This window comes from Schistocerca piceifrons, chromosome 2 (assembly GCF_021461385.2).
Source record: "Schistocerca piceifrons isolate TAMUIC-IGC-003096 chromosome 2, iqSchPice1.1, whole genome shotgun sequence".
Taxonomy (NCBI): Eukaryota; Metazoa; Arthropoda; class Insecta; order Orthoptera; family Acrididae; genus Schistocerca; species Schistocerca piceifrons.
In genome coordinates, this window is record NC_060139.1 from 1,126,890,961 (window position 1) to 1,126,909,961 (window position 19,001).

The following is a 19,001-nucleotide window of genomic DNA, read 5'->3' on the forward strand; positions in this document are numbered from 1 at the left end:
GAGCGAATGAACGGACACAGACGAACTGTCCGCCTAGGAGATGCCCAATACCCAGTAGCGGAGCATGCCCTCCAGCATAATTCTAGGGACCTAGGAACCTGCTACACCGTATGTGCCATTTGGCTTCTCCCACCCAACACCAGTCCCTCTGAACTGCGGAGATGGGAACTTGCACTCCAACACATCCTTTCATCCCGCCATCCCCCTGGACTGAACCTACGTTAAACAACCTCACTCCCATTTACTCTTCAGTCTTCTCCTCTTTCCCTTTCCTCTTTAGCCATTCACGCATCTTTTCATCCTACATAGTTGTGTTTATCTTTATACTTTACTTCTGTATGCATCCTCTTTGGTTTGAAGCTGGCACAGTACTTACAGTAGAATATCTTTGGCTTCCCTCTGACAACCATGCCTCCATCCTTGCTACCCTCCCTGTTTACCTTTCCCTGTTGCTTCATAACCTGGGTTGTGAGTAACTGAATCCACTTTCCCTTCTTCCCTTTTTTCCCCTCTCTCCTCCCTGATGAAGGAACAAAGTTCCGAAAGCTAGGAATGTAAATTTTCAGTTCTGTTTTATGTGTATCTATCGGCTGTACTGAGCTGAGGTAAGTACTGGCCAGCCCCTCTATCTCTTTGTTAGTATTTGTTGAACATAAAATGTAGCTATCTGCTGATTTAACATCTTGCTGAGTATACCAGTACAATGTTTTGTTGTAACAAATAGTTCAATGTATTTTACACACTTATAAACTTATTTATACAGTTATAGTAATTTATACCATTACATTAATGTTGTACCTTGATGTTCTGGAAGACGATATTATAAGGAGCCTCATACTTTTCCTGGATGATAGAGTTGTCTATAATGAATTATTGCCTGAAAAAAATCTGCACAAATTTGAGTCAGATCATAACATTTCAAATTGGTCCAAAGATAGGCAACTGAGTTTAAGTTTTCAGAAATGTAAATTGGAGCTCATCACAAAACAAATAAAAGACAGTATTGTATGACTACATTATCAAATAATCACAGTTTTAATTGGTCAACTCATACAAATATCTGGATGAAATGAAATGGTGACATAGACTCACTTGTAGGCAAAGCAGAATGCAGACATCAATTCATTGGTAAGATACTGGAAAATGTAATCAGTCTATAGAGGACATTGCTTACAAAATACTTGTGTGGCCCATTCTAGAATATTGCTTAAGTATGACCCATAACAAATAAGGCTAATGGCAGACATTGAATGTATACAAAATAGTGTAGCATGATTGATCATAGATTTATTTGATGCATGGGAGAGCATCAAGAAGCTACTAAAAATTGGAAATGCCAGACAAGTGAAGATAGACGCCAAATATATGACAAAACCCAACTTATGAAATTTCAGGAACCTGTATTAAGTGAGGTATTTAGGGATTATACAATAACCGCATATGTATCACTCCTATAGGGACCATGAAGGCAAGATTAATTACAGGATGCACAGAACCATTTAAAGAATCATTCTTCCCACAATCCACATGAGCATTGAATGGGGAAAAACCATAATGTGTGGTACAACAATTTACTTTGTCGTAGAACCCACAGTGGTTTATACAGTGTGCATGGAGACATGGAATCAGTTGACAGTAGCTGGGTAATGGTTCATATTGATTCCCATTTCCCTGTTGCAGTAGGTGATCTCATGCCTCTAATTATTTTTTCATTGCTATCTTAACTTGCATTCTTCAATTCAGTTTATTAACCCTTCTTATCTCTTTGTATTAGGGCAATTTAAGGAATTTGTATTTTCAATTTATCAACTGGAGTTTTGTTTTATATGCAGCAGCAATGTTACAAATTATTTGTTTCAGTTTCTTTAGAATAATTTGCTGTTTCACAGGTGCCTTGAAGAAAATAAAAGATCTCGAAAGTGTCTTAATGACAACCGATGGCCTCATGTTGACAAGACAGCTGGTTGCCTTGCAGAGGGCAGGGCTTGATGGTCTGAACATCAGCTTAGACACCCTGCAGTCCCAATGCTACAACCAGATCACGAGGAGGAAAGGCTGGGAGCGTGTCATGGCTGTCATAGATCTAGCCTTGCAACTTGAATACGACCCTGTGAAGGTATTACTAGTGCAGCTGTCATCGCATGCAGACTTTCATAAGCAAACGATATAAATCTGTTGTTAAAAATATCAATACAAGAATCACCATTTTAAAGCAGTACGCCCTCACCCTCGCCCCCATCCCCGCTCCCACCCTCACCCCTGTCTCCACACTGCAGCTGTAAGTGAAGGAAGGTATATTAAGCAGAAGAAGTAAATTTTAGCTGACGATGCTAACAGTTTCATAGTTTATACAACATAAAAAGGTATGCCTTGCAAGTTTACCAATTAAATATCTTATATTTTCCTCCCAAGAGAGTCTTATGAGACTCAAGATCTTTACAGTTTCTCTTTTTTCTTTTGTGTCTTTAGTTTAAAATAAGTTTCCTCTATTGTGGTGTTGTTTTGAAAAAAATATTCGATTGTTTGGAAAAATTATTCTTAATTCTGTAGTCACACTTTTGTTGTGTCTAAGTACTACTGGTTTCAGTAGCAAGTACCAGCATCAGTTCATCTTATTATCAAAAATTTCTTTGCAGAATAAAAGCTGACCACTGTGGCCAAGCGGTTCTAGGCACTTCAGTCCGGAACCGTGCTGCTGCTACGGTCGCGGGTTCGAATCCTGCCTTAGGCAGGGATGTCCTTAGGTTAGTTAGGTTTAAGTAGTTCTAAGTCTGGGGGACTGATGACCTCAGACGTTAAGTCCCATACTGCTTAGAGCCATTTGAACCATTTTGCAAAATAAAAAGCTTCTGTACAACTACAAACTAGACATACCATTTTCAGGGTGCAGTTCACATCTATTGAAAGCACAACAGTGACCTTTACTTTTAGTAGATAAGACACCTACTGGGGTAAGTGACTTGATGACTGCACACAAGAAGTTGTCATTTATTCCATATGTAGCTGCCATGCAGACTCATATTTTGTATTAGTTTGTCCTTACTCTTCCAAAAGGTTAAACCTTGTCTCTGCAGCCACAGCTTCCTCTCTTCAGCAGTTGTCTTCATCTCCATGTGTGAAGAAAATCCCATTCATTGATCATATTGTTTAAGTAGGATGTTCTCAGTCATCCCCTTGTTTTCTTACCTACGATCTTGCCTTCAGAAATGTGTTTTAAAAGATTATCATCTCCAGTTAAGTCTCCAGTGTATTTTGCTTTGCCGTGGCGCATAACTTTCAGTGTTTCTTTCTTCTCTCCTATTTCCTTTAATTTTTCTGTCAATGCAGCTAGTTCTTGTACTTCTCCTCCAGATCCACATTTCAGTAGGTTTGAGGTGAGCTTCCTTTGGCTTTTCTAATGTACAGATTTTGCATCTGTGTGTCAGAACACTCCACACAAAGGTCTTTACAAATATTTTCTTAGTGTGGAAGCTGATATGTTTATTCAGTTGCAGCTTCTTCTTATTTTGGAAGGAACTCTTCATCTGTGCTTTTCTTTTCTTGAATGCCTTGAAATATTGATTGTTTTCTTGCAAAATGCTACTGAGATAGTGAATTTCAGTTCCTTTCTTGAGTTGCTCATTGCCTGTTCTTGTGTCAGTCCTACCTCCACCTCCTTTCTTGTCTGTAGCCATAACTTTTGTCTTCTTTGTATTCATTTTTAGCTTTAGTTTTACCACTTCTTGATTTAAGGCCTGAAACATTTTATTTAGTTCCTACTCTGATTTACTATTGTGATGTCGTCAATCTGCAGTGTATATGCATGCAATTAAGTTTCCATATCGACATCATGCTCCAAAAACCACTTAACTGTGTGTGGCAGGGGGTACGTCTCATGCCACCAACTGATCCCCTCTGCCTTGTTCCACTTGTGAACAGTGCTTGGGAAGAGTGACTGTCAGTACGCTTCTGTATTATCTCGAACTTCTCAAATTTTCTTCTCGTGATCATTTCGTGAATTGTATATGAGAGAAACTATTATGTTGTCAGACTCTTCTCGGAAACTACTCTCTCGAAATTTGGGTAGTAAATCTTTCCGTGATGCACAACTGCTCTCTTATAGCATCTACCACTGGAGTTGCTGAGCATATCTGTAATGATGTCACAGCGACTAAATGATCCTGTGACAAAACACTCCGCGCTTCATTGGATCTTCTTTCTCTCTTCTGTCAGTCCTACTGGGTAAGGACACAGAGGTAATTTACATTCACTTAAGATTCTTCCTGTGAATCTTAGTCTGGCATCTGCTTTTCTATTGCTGTTTTATGTGGTCGTTCCACTTTAAGTTTGCTCTGGATAGTTACTTCTAGATATTTTATGGTAGATTCTGTTTCCAGCAATTTGTCATTAATAGTGTAGTTGTACAGTATTGGCAGTATTGGATTTCTTTTCCTGTGTGTGTGTGTGTGTGTGTGTGTGTGTGTGTGTGTGTGTGTGTGTGCGTGTGTGTGTGTGTGATATGTTACATTTATTTATGTGCAGGGTCAACTGCCAGAGCCTGCATCATTCACCAATCCTCTGCAGGTCATTGTGCAAATTGATACTGTCTTCTGTTGTTGCTACTTTCTGATGGACAAGTGTAGTACCTGTCAACAATATTAAGGAGCCTCTGACACTTTCTACTGGATCATTTATATACATTGTAAATGTAATGGTCCTATCGCATTTCCTTGGAGTGTTCCAGAAATTACCTTTTGATTCTTGTCATCTTTTCTTTGTTGTTGTTATTACTTCCTTGATGAACATATTAAGGAAGTAAGGTGATAGAAGGCACCCGTCTCTCACTGCCCTTCTGGTTTTCCTTCTTTCATATCCGGTTCAGTACTCTGACTTTTGTATATACTCAAAATTAATCATCTGTCCTTCCACTTTGGACATTATTTTAAGGAATGATGATATAATGGTAATCTGTTTATTAAACAATATTTTAAAGATACACTATGCTTTCTGATCATATAGTGGCTTGATGATGGAATTTGATACTGAAATTAGTAATCATTAGACAAAATAAAAGTGAAGCTATAATAAAAGAAAGTAATATTTTGGATCATGTCAGTTGTTGTTCCAAACAACAGCACGTCAGGAATAGGTTCAAATGGCTCTGAGCACTATGCGACTTAACTTCTGAGGTCATCAGTCCCCTAGAACTTAGAACTAATTAAACCTAACTAACCTAAGGACATCACACACATCCATGCCCGAGGCAGGATTCGAACCTGCGAACGTAGCGGTCATTCGGTTCCAGACTGTAGCGCCTAGAACCGCACGGCCACTCCGGCTGTCCAGGAATAGGTACTAAATTATTTGTCCGCTGATGACCTCACAGCTTAGAACACTAAAACACAAATGTTAATTGTTTGTTATGTGCAAAAGTTTCATGACAGGATGTTGTGTCACCATACTTGGAAGACAATTATAGCCAAAGACAGAAATTTAAAAGAAACTGGCTCATTTGAGCTGCGGAGACCTAGTCGAGGATTCTCAGTAGATAATTGTTAGCACAGTAGAATTTACAAAGAGACAATGTCAGTTCGTGTGAGGGAAGGTTGATTAGTAAGTACCTATCAGCTTTCTCATAAAACTCACAATTTGAAGAATACACATCAAGGAAAAGGTAGAAGTCCAACAGTGTCAAATATAGACAATAATATCGATCATCCAACAGTTTTGCAAAATCCCCACTTGTACTTACTTTACTTACTTACTTACTAACTTACTCAGATTTGCTGTGTACCATACAAGGAACTGGTTTCCACTAGTTCACTCAATCAGCTGCCACGTTCTCACCTTCCTCCAAGTTTGTGTCCATGCATTGAAGATTCATTGCAAAAGTTCCAAGTGTTAAAAGGTCTTCCTGTACATCTGTATCTGTCCATTGATTTCCACAACAGTGTTGATTTTGGGATTCTTCCACCTTACATGCGTAGAACATAACCTGCAATCTTCAGTCTTCTTTCAACAATAATTTTGTGCAGGCTGTCTAGACGTCGTATTCTCAACACTTCATCGTTTGTAACTTGGTTGGTTTAACATCTTCAGAATTCATCTATAGCATTGTTGGTGAAAAATATGGAGACTGTGTGCTGATTTTACTGACGTTTTCCAAGTCTCACACATATAAACGATAAAGGAGTACAGTCAAAGCTTTGTTGACATATTACAGACCTAATTGCCATATGGACTGATTTTCCAGTTCTGCTGGTGATTTCTGCATCTGTGACCTCATTATTACATATAAAGCTACCGAGATATGGAAATCTGTCAATATCTTGTAGTATCTTCTATTGCACTGTAATCGGGGAAGAGACGAGTAATTTCCACTTACTTCGCACATTCTGTTTGCCTTATCTCTATTAATTTTCAGCCCTACACAATAGGGCATTTAATGAGAAAGCAGATAAAAAGTAACTTGATGCCTTCCAAGGAGACGGTCTCTACTAAGTCTCTACTCCTTCAAGTCTGACTATGTAAGTGTAGACCAGACATGGTTTAAATTCAGAGAAATAGTATCGACATCAATTAAGAGATATATACCAAATAAATTGAAAGGATACCAAATAAATTAAAAGGGTGGTGCACAAAATATGTCAAAACACAGCTGCAGAAGCAATGAAAAAAAGCATGTCAAAATTTAAAAGAATGCAAAATCTCCAAGATTAGCGATGTTTTACTGAAGCTCGAAACTTAGGGTGGGTTTCAGTGCAAGATGTGTTTAATAGTTCCCATAGTGAAACTTCGTTTTGAAATCTGGAAGAAAATCCAAAGAGGTTCTGGTTGCATGTGTAGTACACCAATGGCAAGACACAACCAATACCTTCACTGCGCAATAGCTGTGGTAATGTTACTGATGACAGTGCTACTAAAGCAGGGTTATTAAACACGGATTTCTGAAATTTCTTCACCAAAGACAACAAAGTAAATATTGCAGTATTCAAATCAAGAGCAACTGCAACTGTGAGTAACTTAGTAGTAGCTCTCCTCAGTGTAATAAAGCAGTTATGTTTCTTTCAGAGAATGCTGATACAATAGCTCCATTAGAAATCATATATAGCCGCTCATTTGATAAAGATCCATACCTAGAGACTGAAAAGTTGCTCAGGTCACACCAATGCTCAAGAAAGAAAAGAGGAGTAATCTACTAAATAACAGACTCATATCACTAATGTTGATTTGCATTAGGATTTTGGAACATATATTGTGTTTGAATATTATGAATTATCTCAAAGATAATGATTCATTGATAAATAGCCAAGATAGATTCAGAAATATCGACCTTTTAAAACACAGCTAGCTCTTTAGTCACACAAAGTAATAAGTGCTGTCGACTGGGGATCTCAAATTGATTCCATATTTGCAGATTTCCAGAAGACTTTTTGAAACAGTTCCTCACAAGCATTTTCTAATCATATGTTGTATTGTCTCAGTTGTGCAACTGGATGTGTGGTTTCCTGTCAGAAAGGTCACAGTTCATAGTAATTGATGGAAAATCGTCAAGTAAAACAGAAGTGATATCTGACATTCCTCAAGGAAGTGTTATAGACCACCTGCTGTTGCCGATCTACATTAAGAATTTAAGAGAGAATCGGAGCAGTCCTCTTAGATGATGCTATCATTTACAGTCTTGCAAATCATTTACTGTCTTGTGAAGTGATCAGATGATCAAAATGAACTGCAAAATGATTTAGGCTACCTATCCATATGATGCAAAAAGTGGTAACTGACCTTAAATAATAAAAATTGTTATGTCATCCGCATGAGTAGTAAAAGGCATCTACTAAATTTTGGTTACATGATAATTCACGCAGATCTAAAGGCTGTGAAGTCTACTGAATACTTAGGAATTACATTTACAAATAAGTTAAATTGGAATGCTCACATAGATAATGCGGTGGGAAAGCAAACAAAAGACTGTGATTTAATAGTAAAACATTTAGAAGATTAGGATTACTAAAGAGACTATCTACAACTATACTTGTCTGTCCTCTTTTGGAGTATTCTGCATGGTGTGGGATCCTTACCAGATAGGGCTGACAGAGGACATCATTTAAAAGTTCAAAGAAGGGCAGCTCATTTTGTATTATTGGGAAACAGGAAAGTGCATGCCACAGATATCGCATGTGAATGGGGGTGGCAGTCATTAAAGCAAAAGCATTTTGCTGGAGCAGGTTCTTAAAATTTCAATCATCAACATTCTCCTCTGAATGTGAAAATATTTTGTTAGAGCCCTCTTACATAGGGAGAAATGATCATTGTAATAAAATAAGAGAAATCAGAGCTTGTACGGAAATATTGAAGTGTTTGTTTTTCCTCAAATGCTGTAGGGGAGTGTAATGGTAGATAAATAGGTTGAGGGTGGTTCTCTGAACCCTCTGCCAGCATTTAATTGTGAATTACAGACTAGTCATGCAGATATAGATAATGTAGATAGGCTTTCAATATTATGCACTGATTCTCTAAATTTATACATTGCTCAAATACTTTCGTGGCGCTTTAAAATAACACTTTACCAGTCTTCTTAATATGTATTTAGATAACCAGGTTGATAAGATGTTACAACAATACTCTCTTATTACTCCCCAGTTTTGGGTTTTATTAATGAACAAAATCACCGCAGTGTTCCATAACAATTATGGGCTGAAGTTTCCTGCTGATGGAACCAATATGATTTTCTGTGTTTCTGAGCATACAGGTTGTGTACGCTGTTTGGAGTCTGGTGTATGCTGAATCAAATGTTTTTATTGTTGTGATCTTCCATCTGAAGATTGGTTTCATGGAGTTTCCCATGCTAGCCTATCCTGTGTGACCCTCTTCACCTCTGCATAACTACTGCAGCATACAATAACTTGAACTTGCCTACTGCAGTCAGTTTTTGGTCTCCTACAGTTGTTACCCCCATTATATTCACAGATGACCACATATTGTGGAAATTGCATATTGTAATGTAGGATGCAATAATAACGTACGGAAAGTTTCTGTTGAAAATTACGAATTATTTAGGAATAAAGGAGATGGCTCACCAAAAGGCAGAAGCACTGTCTCATCGATAGGCACATGAACAAAAGGTATGTAGAATGAGATTTTCACTGTGCAGTGGAGTGTGCACTGATATGAAACTTCGTGGCAGATTAAAACTGTGTGCCGGACCAAGAGTCAAACTTGGGACCTTTGCCTTTCGTGGGCAAGTGCTCTACCATCTGAGCTATCCATGCACGACTCACGACCCGTCCTCACAGCATTACTTCCACCAGTACCTCATCTTCTACCTTCCAAACTAAAAGGTACGGTGCTTGGCGAGCTTCCAGAATGCACTTTCTTTTTCTAGCTGTAGGGAAAACATGCACGCGCACACACACACACACACACACACACACACACACACACACACACACACACACACACTCACATGCGCATGTCTCCTTATGTTGTGGTCGCTCAACTGCCAGCTCTTTACTGGCCCACGGTGAGTGTTCTGGAGCGAGGTGGGGCTTTAGAGTGGGGTAGGATGGGGTGGGTTGAGGCAATGTGAGGGATGGAGAGAGATGGGAGGGGTTTGGAGGGAAGCATTTAGTGGCTCGTGGGAGAGTGGGGAGCCATCTGTGGGCTAGCTAGGGGTGCAGGTAGAGGAGTCAGGCGACAGACAGCTGGGCACTCATAGACTAGGGTGTGACGTGAGATAACAGCACACAACTAGCTGATTCGGAGGGGGGGGGGAGAGGGGGGGAGGGGCGTGTGTGTGTGGGGAGGGGGGGGGGAGGGGGGGGGAGGGGGGCTGGGAGTTAACTTGGATTTAGGCCAGGAAGCAAAGGATGTGCTGTAAGTATGGCTACGAAAGTTGAGTGTTCTTAAATAAGATCAGCTGGTGCCAATGTATTGGAAAGTAACTGGCACACAAAGTGCAATTGTGGCTCCTTTTTCTTTATGAATTTTAAATAGTCTGCAGAGCAAATTGAATTAGGAGGATCAGGCATTTGTGTGGGTCCAGGAAAGTAAATTGTAGAGCCAGATAAAAGGCGCGCAAGACAGGAGGGGTACTACTACTCATCACTGCTGTATCGTGCTACTAGTATGTGTCAGTGTGAGTGCACCGAGAGTGGTGTTGCCGTACATGCGTCTTTAAATTGGTCACCGACTGATCATTGCAGGCTGGCTGCTGGAGGCCGTCTCTGGGAGCCAAGCGTGCAGTGCGGTCCCTGCCGTGCCATCTGCTGGCAACTCGCACATATATAAGTATGGAACAGTGCTGACTGACTCTCTGTGTGATTCTAGTTTGTAATGTGCACATCAGTGTTCTGTGTCTTGTTGAGTCCTTAGAGGCATATTGTTCGGAGGTTATTATTAAAGCCATATTTGTGTGACTTGGATCACACTTCAGTATTACTTGGTTAGTACATCACCACAAACATATGGACCGGGAATGAACATGCTTTGACAGTTTGCTACGTCTCTCTCTTCTAGGACTGACATGGTAGCTGCCTTGCATTTCTTAATGACTCTGACCTTGTCAACCACAAACTGAATCTTAGTACAGTCATGATTTCCCTGAAGAGGTTACATGACAGCAGAGACTTGTAAAATTGTGTTACCCATTTCTCTAGCCAGTGAAGATTCATTCTATACCTTCAGATACAGTGTCATGTAGGAGTAGAACAGCAAGAAATACGGAGCTCCTCTAACAGTAATGACAGTTTATCACCTCCCAACACTACATGTGCCAATGTTTCAGTGCATTTTTGAATATGTTTGTTAACAGATTCATCAACACAACAAAAATTTACGATCTCAGTAGCATCTTATTTCTTAACTCATACTTTCCTATTCATCAGAATCTTCATCGCTGCTCTTTGATTCGTCAGAGCTCCCTGCTGTACTTTGTTCTATTTCATAGTTAGAATTAGTTGAAATACCACCTACCGTATTTACTCAAATCTAAGCCGCACTCAAACCTGAAAAATGAGACTCGAAATAAAGGAAGGAAAAAAAAAAAATTCCTGAATCTAAGCTGCACCTGAAATTTGAGACTCGAAGTTCAAGGGGAGAGAAAAATTTTAGGCCGCACCTCCAAATCGAAACAAAGTCGGTCCATTGTAATATGAGACACAACTTAGGTCGAATGATTGACGATACAGCTACAGTAGTTTGGTTCGAGTCGTAAGCTTAGCAGTTAAGCTTTACCAGGTAGCCTTTGCTATGCGTCAGGCGCTCCTCCATATTTATACTGGTACCCTTCCTTTTTCACGTGCTTCGTCTGGTTTGAATCGATTGCTTATTTTGCTTTGATCTGATAAGTGCCGTTTTCCTTGTTATAGGCGTTTATGTCACTCTAAGCTGAAAATGCATTACTGTACTGTGTCATGCATTGTTAGTCGCATTCTGATAGTGCGTGTTTGCGGCCTGTCGTCGCTCGCGGCATGGCTTGGTTTTGTGCCGGCTACCGCCGCTTTTTTTTTTTAAAAAAAAAAAAAAAAAAAAAAAAAAAAAAAAAAAAAAAAAAAAAAAAAAAAAAAGAGAGAGAGAGAGAGAGAGAGAGAGAGAGAAAATCATCTCATTAGCAGAACAATGGCAAGAGACTACTATTTCTTGTTACTTACACTGCTGCTTTCTTTGATAATGATCAACAAGAACCAAATAATAGACTGTGTATGATAGAACATGTTCTGAACGAGAGTTAGGCGAAAATTTTTCTCCATTTGAAAATCTTTGCGGCCGCTTCTTTAGTACATCAAATTCTGCACAGAAATTGACAAACATCCCAAACAGTCTTGCCAGTCGGATTTTCGTAATACATTGAAGTTCTGCTACATTCGAAGATGAACAATACGGAATTTGTATTTACTTCGTTGGATAATGTATGAAAATTGTCTTCCACCTTTTTTTTTAATTTATTTACTGACGCAGAGGTTTTGGCGCCAGTATTTATCTTTGTGCCTACGAAGGATGCCTGTGTACATCTACATCTACATCTACATTGATACTCCGCAAGCCACCCAACGGTGTGTGGCGGAGGGCACTTTACGTGCCACTGTCATTACCTCCCTTTCCTGTTCCAGTCGCGTATGGTTCGCGGGAAGAACGACTGTCTGAAAGCCTCCGTGCACTCTCTAATCTCTCTAATTTTACATTCGTGATCTCCTCGGGAGGTATAAGTAGGGGGAAGCAATATATTCGATACCTCATCCAGAAACGCACCCTCTCGAAACCTGGCGAGCAAGCTACACCGCGATGCAGAGCGCCTCTCTTGCAGAGTCTGCCACTTGAGTTTATTAAACATCTCTGTAACGCTATCACGGTTACCAAATAACCCTGTGACGAAACGCGCCGCTCTTCTTTGGATCTTCTCTATCTCCTCCGTCAGACCGATCTGGTACGGATCCCACACTGATGAGCAATACTCTAGTATAGGTCGAATGAGTGTTTTGTAAGCCACCTCCTTTGTTGATGGACTACATTTTCTAAGCACTCTCCCAATGAATCTCAACCTGGTACCCGCCTTACCAACAATTAATTTTATATGATCATTCCACTTCAAATCGTTCCGCACGCATACTCCCAGATATTTTACAGAAGTAATTGCTACCAGTGTTTGTTCCGCTATCATATAATCATACAATAAAGGATCCTTCTTTCTATGTATTCGCAATACATTACATTTGTCTATGTTAAGGGTCAGTTGCCGCTCCCTGCACCAAGTGCCTATCCGCTGCAGATCTTCCTGCATTTCGCTACAATTTTCTAATGCTGCAACTTCTCTGTATACTACAGCATCATCCGCGAAAAGCCGCATGGAACTTCCGACACTATCTACTAAGTCATTTATATATATTGTGAAAAGCAATGGTCCCATAACACTCCCCTGTGGCACGCCAGAGGTTACTTTAACGTCTGTAGATGTTTCTCCATTGATAACAACATGCTGTGTTCTGTTTGCTAAAAACTCTTCAATCCAGCCACACAGCTGGTCTGATATTCCGTAGGCTCTTATTTTGTTTATCAGGCGACAGTGCTGAACTGTATCGAACGCCTTCCGGAAGTCAAGAAAAATAGCATCTACCTGGGAGCCTGTATCTAATATTTTCTGGGTCTCATGAACAAATAAGGCGAGTTGGGTCTCACACAATCGCTGTTTCCGGAATCCATGTTGATTCCTACATAGTAGATTCTGGGTTTCCAGAAATGACATGATACGTGAGCAAAAAACATGTTCTAAAATTCTACAAGAGATCGACGTAAGAGATATAGGTCTATAGTTTTGCGCATCTGCTCGACGACCCTTCTTGAAGACTGGGACTATCTGTGCTCTTTTCCAATCATTTGGAATCCTCCGTTCCTCTAGAGACTTGCGGTACACGGCTGTAGCGCTACATATATTCGACGGCAGAAGTTTGTTGTGGCAGCACCTACCGACATTTTTCAGAACTTCCACTTGCTTTTGCACTTGATTCTAAGCCGGAGGCAGTTTTTTGGGTTACAAAAACCGGAAAAAAAGAGCAGCTTAGATTTGAGTAAATACGGTACATCCTCTCCTTTGGATTCAACTTCTTAAGTATTATCTTTCAAGTCAACACCTGCTAATCTGTGAGACCGAAATGATGAGCCATACTACTCTATTTCACTGTGCCTGCTTGTTTCATTTGTATAACATTTTATTCCATCATAGATGCTGCACTTACAGTTTCATATATGCATTGCAGCAGCAGACACAATAAAAGTAGCAATCAGCAGTGCTTAGTTTGTTGAATGGGTAAAAAATATTCCATTGTCCCAGTTCCACATATCCCCAAAATTTGATTCTGCCAAATTCTGTACTCTCTGAAATCGAATGTTTAATCCAAAGACGAAAGTGAACAAGTTTGATGCAGTATTGCTAATATTGTTTATTACGCATCTTGCTGAATGAAGTGCATACCGTGTCCTTTCTGAAAGGTTTGCAGAAGTAATGCACGTACCAGTTTTCTAAAAACTTACATTGAGATTGTGCTCTCCTTCCTCTTGTACAAATTAGTAGAGCCCTTCGGATTACTCCACAATATGCCTCTTGGCAAGGTGGTAACGACAGTATTATCAAATGATAGATTGGCACTCACTGTATAGTGTAGATGTTGTGTTGCAGGCAAGGGAAAAAAAAAAAAACCACCTATTAAACACGTAAGTTTTTGGTGCAAACCCCCCCCCCCTTTCCCACACACACACACACACACACACACACACGCGCGCGCAAATGCAGATCACACATACATGACCACTGTCTCTGGCTGCTAGGGCCAGACTGGGAGCAACTGCGCATCATGGGAGAAACAACGGTCATGTGTGTGTGTGTGTGTGTGTGTGTGTGTGTGTGTGTGTGTGTGTGTGTGTGTGTGTGTTTTGTCCACTGTGGAAGAAGACTTTCTGATCGAAAGCTTACGTGTTTAGTAGTCTTTTTGTTGTGCTTGTCTGTCACCTAACATCTCCTGTATACAGTAAATAGCAATGTATCTTTTTTATAATATGGTCATTATTCCAGCCTAGATTTTCTATTGTTTGTTTCCTTTTAAGACCTTATAAAGACAGTTACTGACAATTTCTTTTTTCTTATTGGAGAAAAGTAAAACCATATGGGGGCCAGAATTAGATTGTAAATGAATATGGAATAGAGTATTTTTATTCTCCCTGTATGCAGTGTCACACTTCATTTCTGGCAGCACCTCCTTCTCAACACATGACTGTCCCCCACCACCTCACCATAGTCTTCAAGTTATATCCTATAGCACTTCTGGGTGGACAAATAGATGAAGGATGTAGTTCAAAACAGTATAACTAAACTTAAAAGTCAAACTGCCCTTTTATAGAGACTGCCATCATTATTTAAACATATTAAACAACATCAAAACAGTCAAAAGAATTTTTTTTCAAAAGAGCAGAAAATTGTAGTGAAATTCATGAAAGGATTGTTTTAAATTGTTATATCTTAAATCAATAAGTATGTCAGCATTTCCCAGGATTTTCTGGCTTAATTAAGACTAGGTCATGCCACCACAGTGGTCAGACAGTGGACTTGCCTTCGAGAGGACAACGGACCCGAGTCCCATCGGGCCACCAAAATTTGGGTTTTCCTTGATTTCCCTAAATGATTTAAGACAAATGCTGGGATGGTTCCTTTGAAAAAGATGACATTCAGCTGAGGAAGCTAATTTCTGTGGCAGGTCTGATGACACAGTGTTGGTGCAAGCACGAGTATTTCAGAGCACACCATTCATTGCACACTGTTAAACATAGGGCTCTGCTGTAGACAACCCCTGTATGTTCCCATGTTGACAACACTGTTGAATTACAATTTCTGTGGCTCAGGAGCATTGAGATTGGGCAGTGAATCAATAGAAATGTGTCATCTGGTTGAATCATTCGTGTTTCGCATTACACCTGCTTGACGGTTTTGTGCACATACACTGTCAACAGAGTGAATTGGTGCTTGAAAGGTGCACTTTGCTACAGACGTAGGCCAGTGGGAGCAATATTATGCTATGGAGGACATTCACCTGGTCTTCTGTGGGTCCTGTGGTAGTAACTGAAGGCTCCATAACAGCTTTGTTCTGTGTGAACATTATTGTGCACTGTCCGCACCCTGTCCCTAATGAAGGTGACATGTTTCAACAATATGACTTTCAGTGTCAAGAGGCCAGAATCAAATTCACCCCTTCTGAATCTGATGGAATACATGTGCGATGCTATCAGATACCAGTTCTGCACCCAGAAACCACTGATCTCCAATTTATGGGAATTACATGACCTGTGCTTAGACATGCGGTGCTGCATAATGCTGGGAACATACCTCACATAATGCTGGGAACATACTTGAAATTTGTTGAACTTGTCCCACACAAAATCACTGCTGTATTGTGTTCCAACAGTGGACAAACACATTATCAAACAGGAGGTCATAGTGTTTTGTCTCATCAGTTTATATATTCAATGCTTGAATGAAAGGTGTGCTCTTTTCCTATTTTCTGCCATTGCGTGTATGTGTAAAGCAGGATGTTCTACCATTTGGGCTTGTTTATATGAAGGCTGTCAGTGTTACCACCTGCACAGATACTAAATGCTCCTTTTGTGAAGACCTTTTATCTTGAGAACACTTTTAACTTTGTTTCACAAATGGCAGCACAGTTTCAGGAAAGCTTCATAATTTAATGTAATAGTTAAAATAATACCTTCAGCAAAAGATGTGTGCGTTGGAGTGGGGAAAAAGATTGGAGATGTATGTAGTTTAATTTTCGTAAATTGTTAAGAAGGTTAACAGCTTGGCATGCTAAGATAAATTCCCACATTCTCTAAAAAGAGAGAAAAAGAGTAATTTAACAGAATCAGTGAGGTATACAAATATAACTACAGACTTGTAGAACCATTATTTTGTAGGTTAGATTAGATTAGATTCAGCTTTTGTTCCAAGACCCAAAACATGAGATGATTCTCATGGGTGAGTAACATGCCAGAAAGTATAACACAAAAAATATAAAACATTTGAATACCCTGATCATTTGTCAGGAGATTGTCAAACTAGGTGAATACAATACAAACTGGAACAGCTAATATTTTCAGAATTGATACGCTGTCAGACTGAAACATTGTTATGCACTATTAATAAATTTATCAAACAAAAAGTACATAATCTTGACTGTTATGACAAAGTGCTCTCAGAACTGAAATCTAACAGACATTCTTATTTAAGCTGGCCTAACAGCCACTGTTAAGATATTCATCTATAGAGTAGGATGAGTTGCCTATCGAAAAGTCTTTCAAACTCTGTTTAAACCAAGCTTTATCTGATACCAAGTTTTTAATGGTGTCTTTCTTCCACAGATAAATTGTGTTGTAATGCGAGGTTTTAATGAAGATGAAGTGTGCAGTTTTGTGTAGTTAACAAAAGAGAGGAATGTTGACGTAAGATTTATCGAGTACATGCCTTTCAGCGGCAACAAATGGAATGATGGGAAGATGGTCTCATTTAGTGAAATGCTCCAAATAATTAGAAAGCAGTGGCCTGATTTTGATCCTCTTCCCAATGGGCCCAATGATACCTCAAAGGTACGTGCAGTATTACATATGAACATACATTGAAAATAATTTAATGTTTATGACTTACTACCAATCACAAGAATACTTCACATCTGCTGGTGGTATGAGAGATGGACTGGTTTAGTTACATATTTCTCATCCCATTCAGTAAGTCTGTCCTGGCCTGGGTTTCTCTGCAGCTTTTCTGCAACTCTCCCCATTTCCTAAACCTTGACAATCCTTTTCTTTCTTCCCTTTTCCTTCCCCTTCATTGTTTCTGCCAGAGGAAGAAGCCACTGGCTCCAAAAGCTTGCACATTTCCGTAACTTTAAGGGGAGTTAGAAGGGGAAAACATTCTTGTTCTTTTTTTCGGGTTTTTATCTGATTATAAAATTTGCAATTTTCCAAATAAAATGATATGTATATTACTTATAAACTTGCGTGGGAAGTATTTTATTTTATTTTCTAAAATATTATCTACACCAGTTGAAAATGTTAAAATTTTTACATGCATTACTTCAAGACCTAATAAAATCGGTAATTTTTTATATACAGCGTAGTCCATTGATCGTGACCGGGCCAAATATCTCACGAAATAAGTGTCAAACGAAAAAACTACAAAGAACGAAATTTGTCTAGCTCGAAAGGGGAAACCAGCTGGCGCAATGGTTGGCCTGCTATAAGGCGCTGCCATAGATCAAACTGATATCAACTGTGTTTTTTTAAGTAGGAACCCCATTTTTTATTACATATTCGTATAATACGTAAAGAAATATGAATGTTTTAGTTGGACCACTTTCTTCGCTTTGTGATAGATGGCGCTGTAATAGTCACAAACATATGTCTCATAATTTTAGACGAACAGTTGGTAACAGGTAGGTTTTTTAAATTAAAATACAGACTGTAGGTACATTTGAACATTTTATTTCGGTTGTTCCAATGTGATACATGTACCTTTGTGAACTTATCATTTCTAAGAACGCATGCTGTTACGGCGTGATTACCTGTAAATACCACATTAATGCAATAAATGCTCAAAATGATGTCTGTCAACCTCAATGCCTTTGGCAATACGTGTAATGACATTCCTCTCAACAGTGAGTAGTTCGCCTTCCGTAATGTTCGCACATGCATTGACAATGCACTGACGCATGTTGTCAGGCATTGTCGGTGGATCACGATAGCAAATATCCTTCAACTTTCCCCACAGAAAGAAATCCGGGGATGTCAGATCCGGTGAATGTGCGAGCCATGGTATGGTGCTTTGATGACCAATCCACCTGTCATGAAATATGCTATTCAATAATGCTTCAACCGCACGCAAACTATGTGCCGGACATCCATCATGTTGGAAGTACATCGCCATTCTGTCATTCAGTGAAACATCTTGTAGTAACATTGGTAGAACATTACGCAGGAAATCAGCATACATTGCACCATTTAGATTGCCATCGATAAAATGGGGGCCAATTATCCTTCCTCCCTTAATGCCACACCATACATTAACCTGCCAAGCTCGCTGCTGTTTCACTTGTCGCTGCCATCGTAGATTTTCCGTTGGCCAATAGTGCATATTATGGCGGTTTAGGTTACTGCTGTTGGTGAATGATGCTTCATCGCTAAATAGAACGCATGCAAAAAATCTTTCATCGTCCTGTAATTTCTCTTGTGCCCTGTGGCAGAACTGTACATGACGTTCAAAGTCATCGCCATGCAATTCCTGGTGCATAGAAATATGGTACGGGTGCAATCGATGTTGATGTAGCATTCTCAACACCGACGTTTTTGAGATTCCCAATTCTCGCGCAATTTGTTTGCTACTGATGTGTGGATTAGCTGCCCCAGCAGCTAAAACACCTACTAGGGCATCATCATTTGTTGCAGGTCGTGGTTGGTGTTTCACATGTGGCTGGACACTTCCTGTTTCCTTAAAT

General features: G+C 39.6%; 1 pseudogene; it reads left to right on the forward strand.

The window, feature by feature from the left end:
* Window positions 1-1,619: 1,619 nt before the first annotated feature.
* The window catches only part of LOC124776188, a 55,252-nt pseudogene continuing 37,870 nt past the window's right edge, over window positions 1,620-19,001 (forward strand).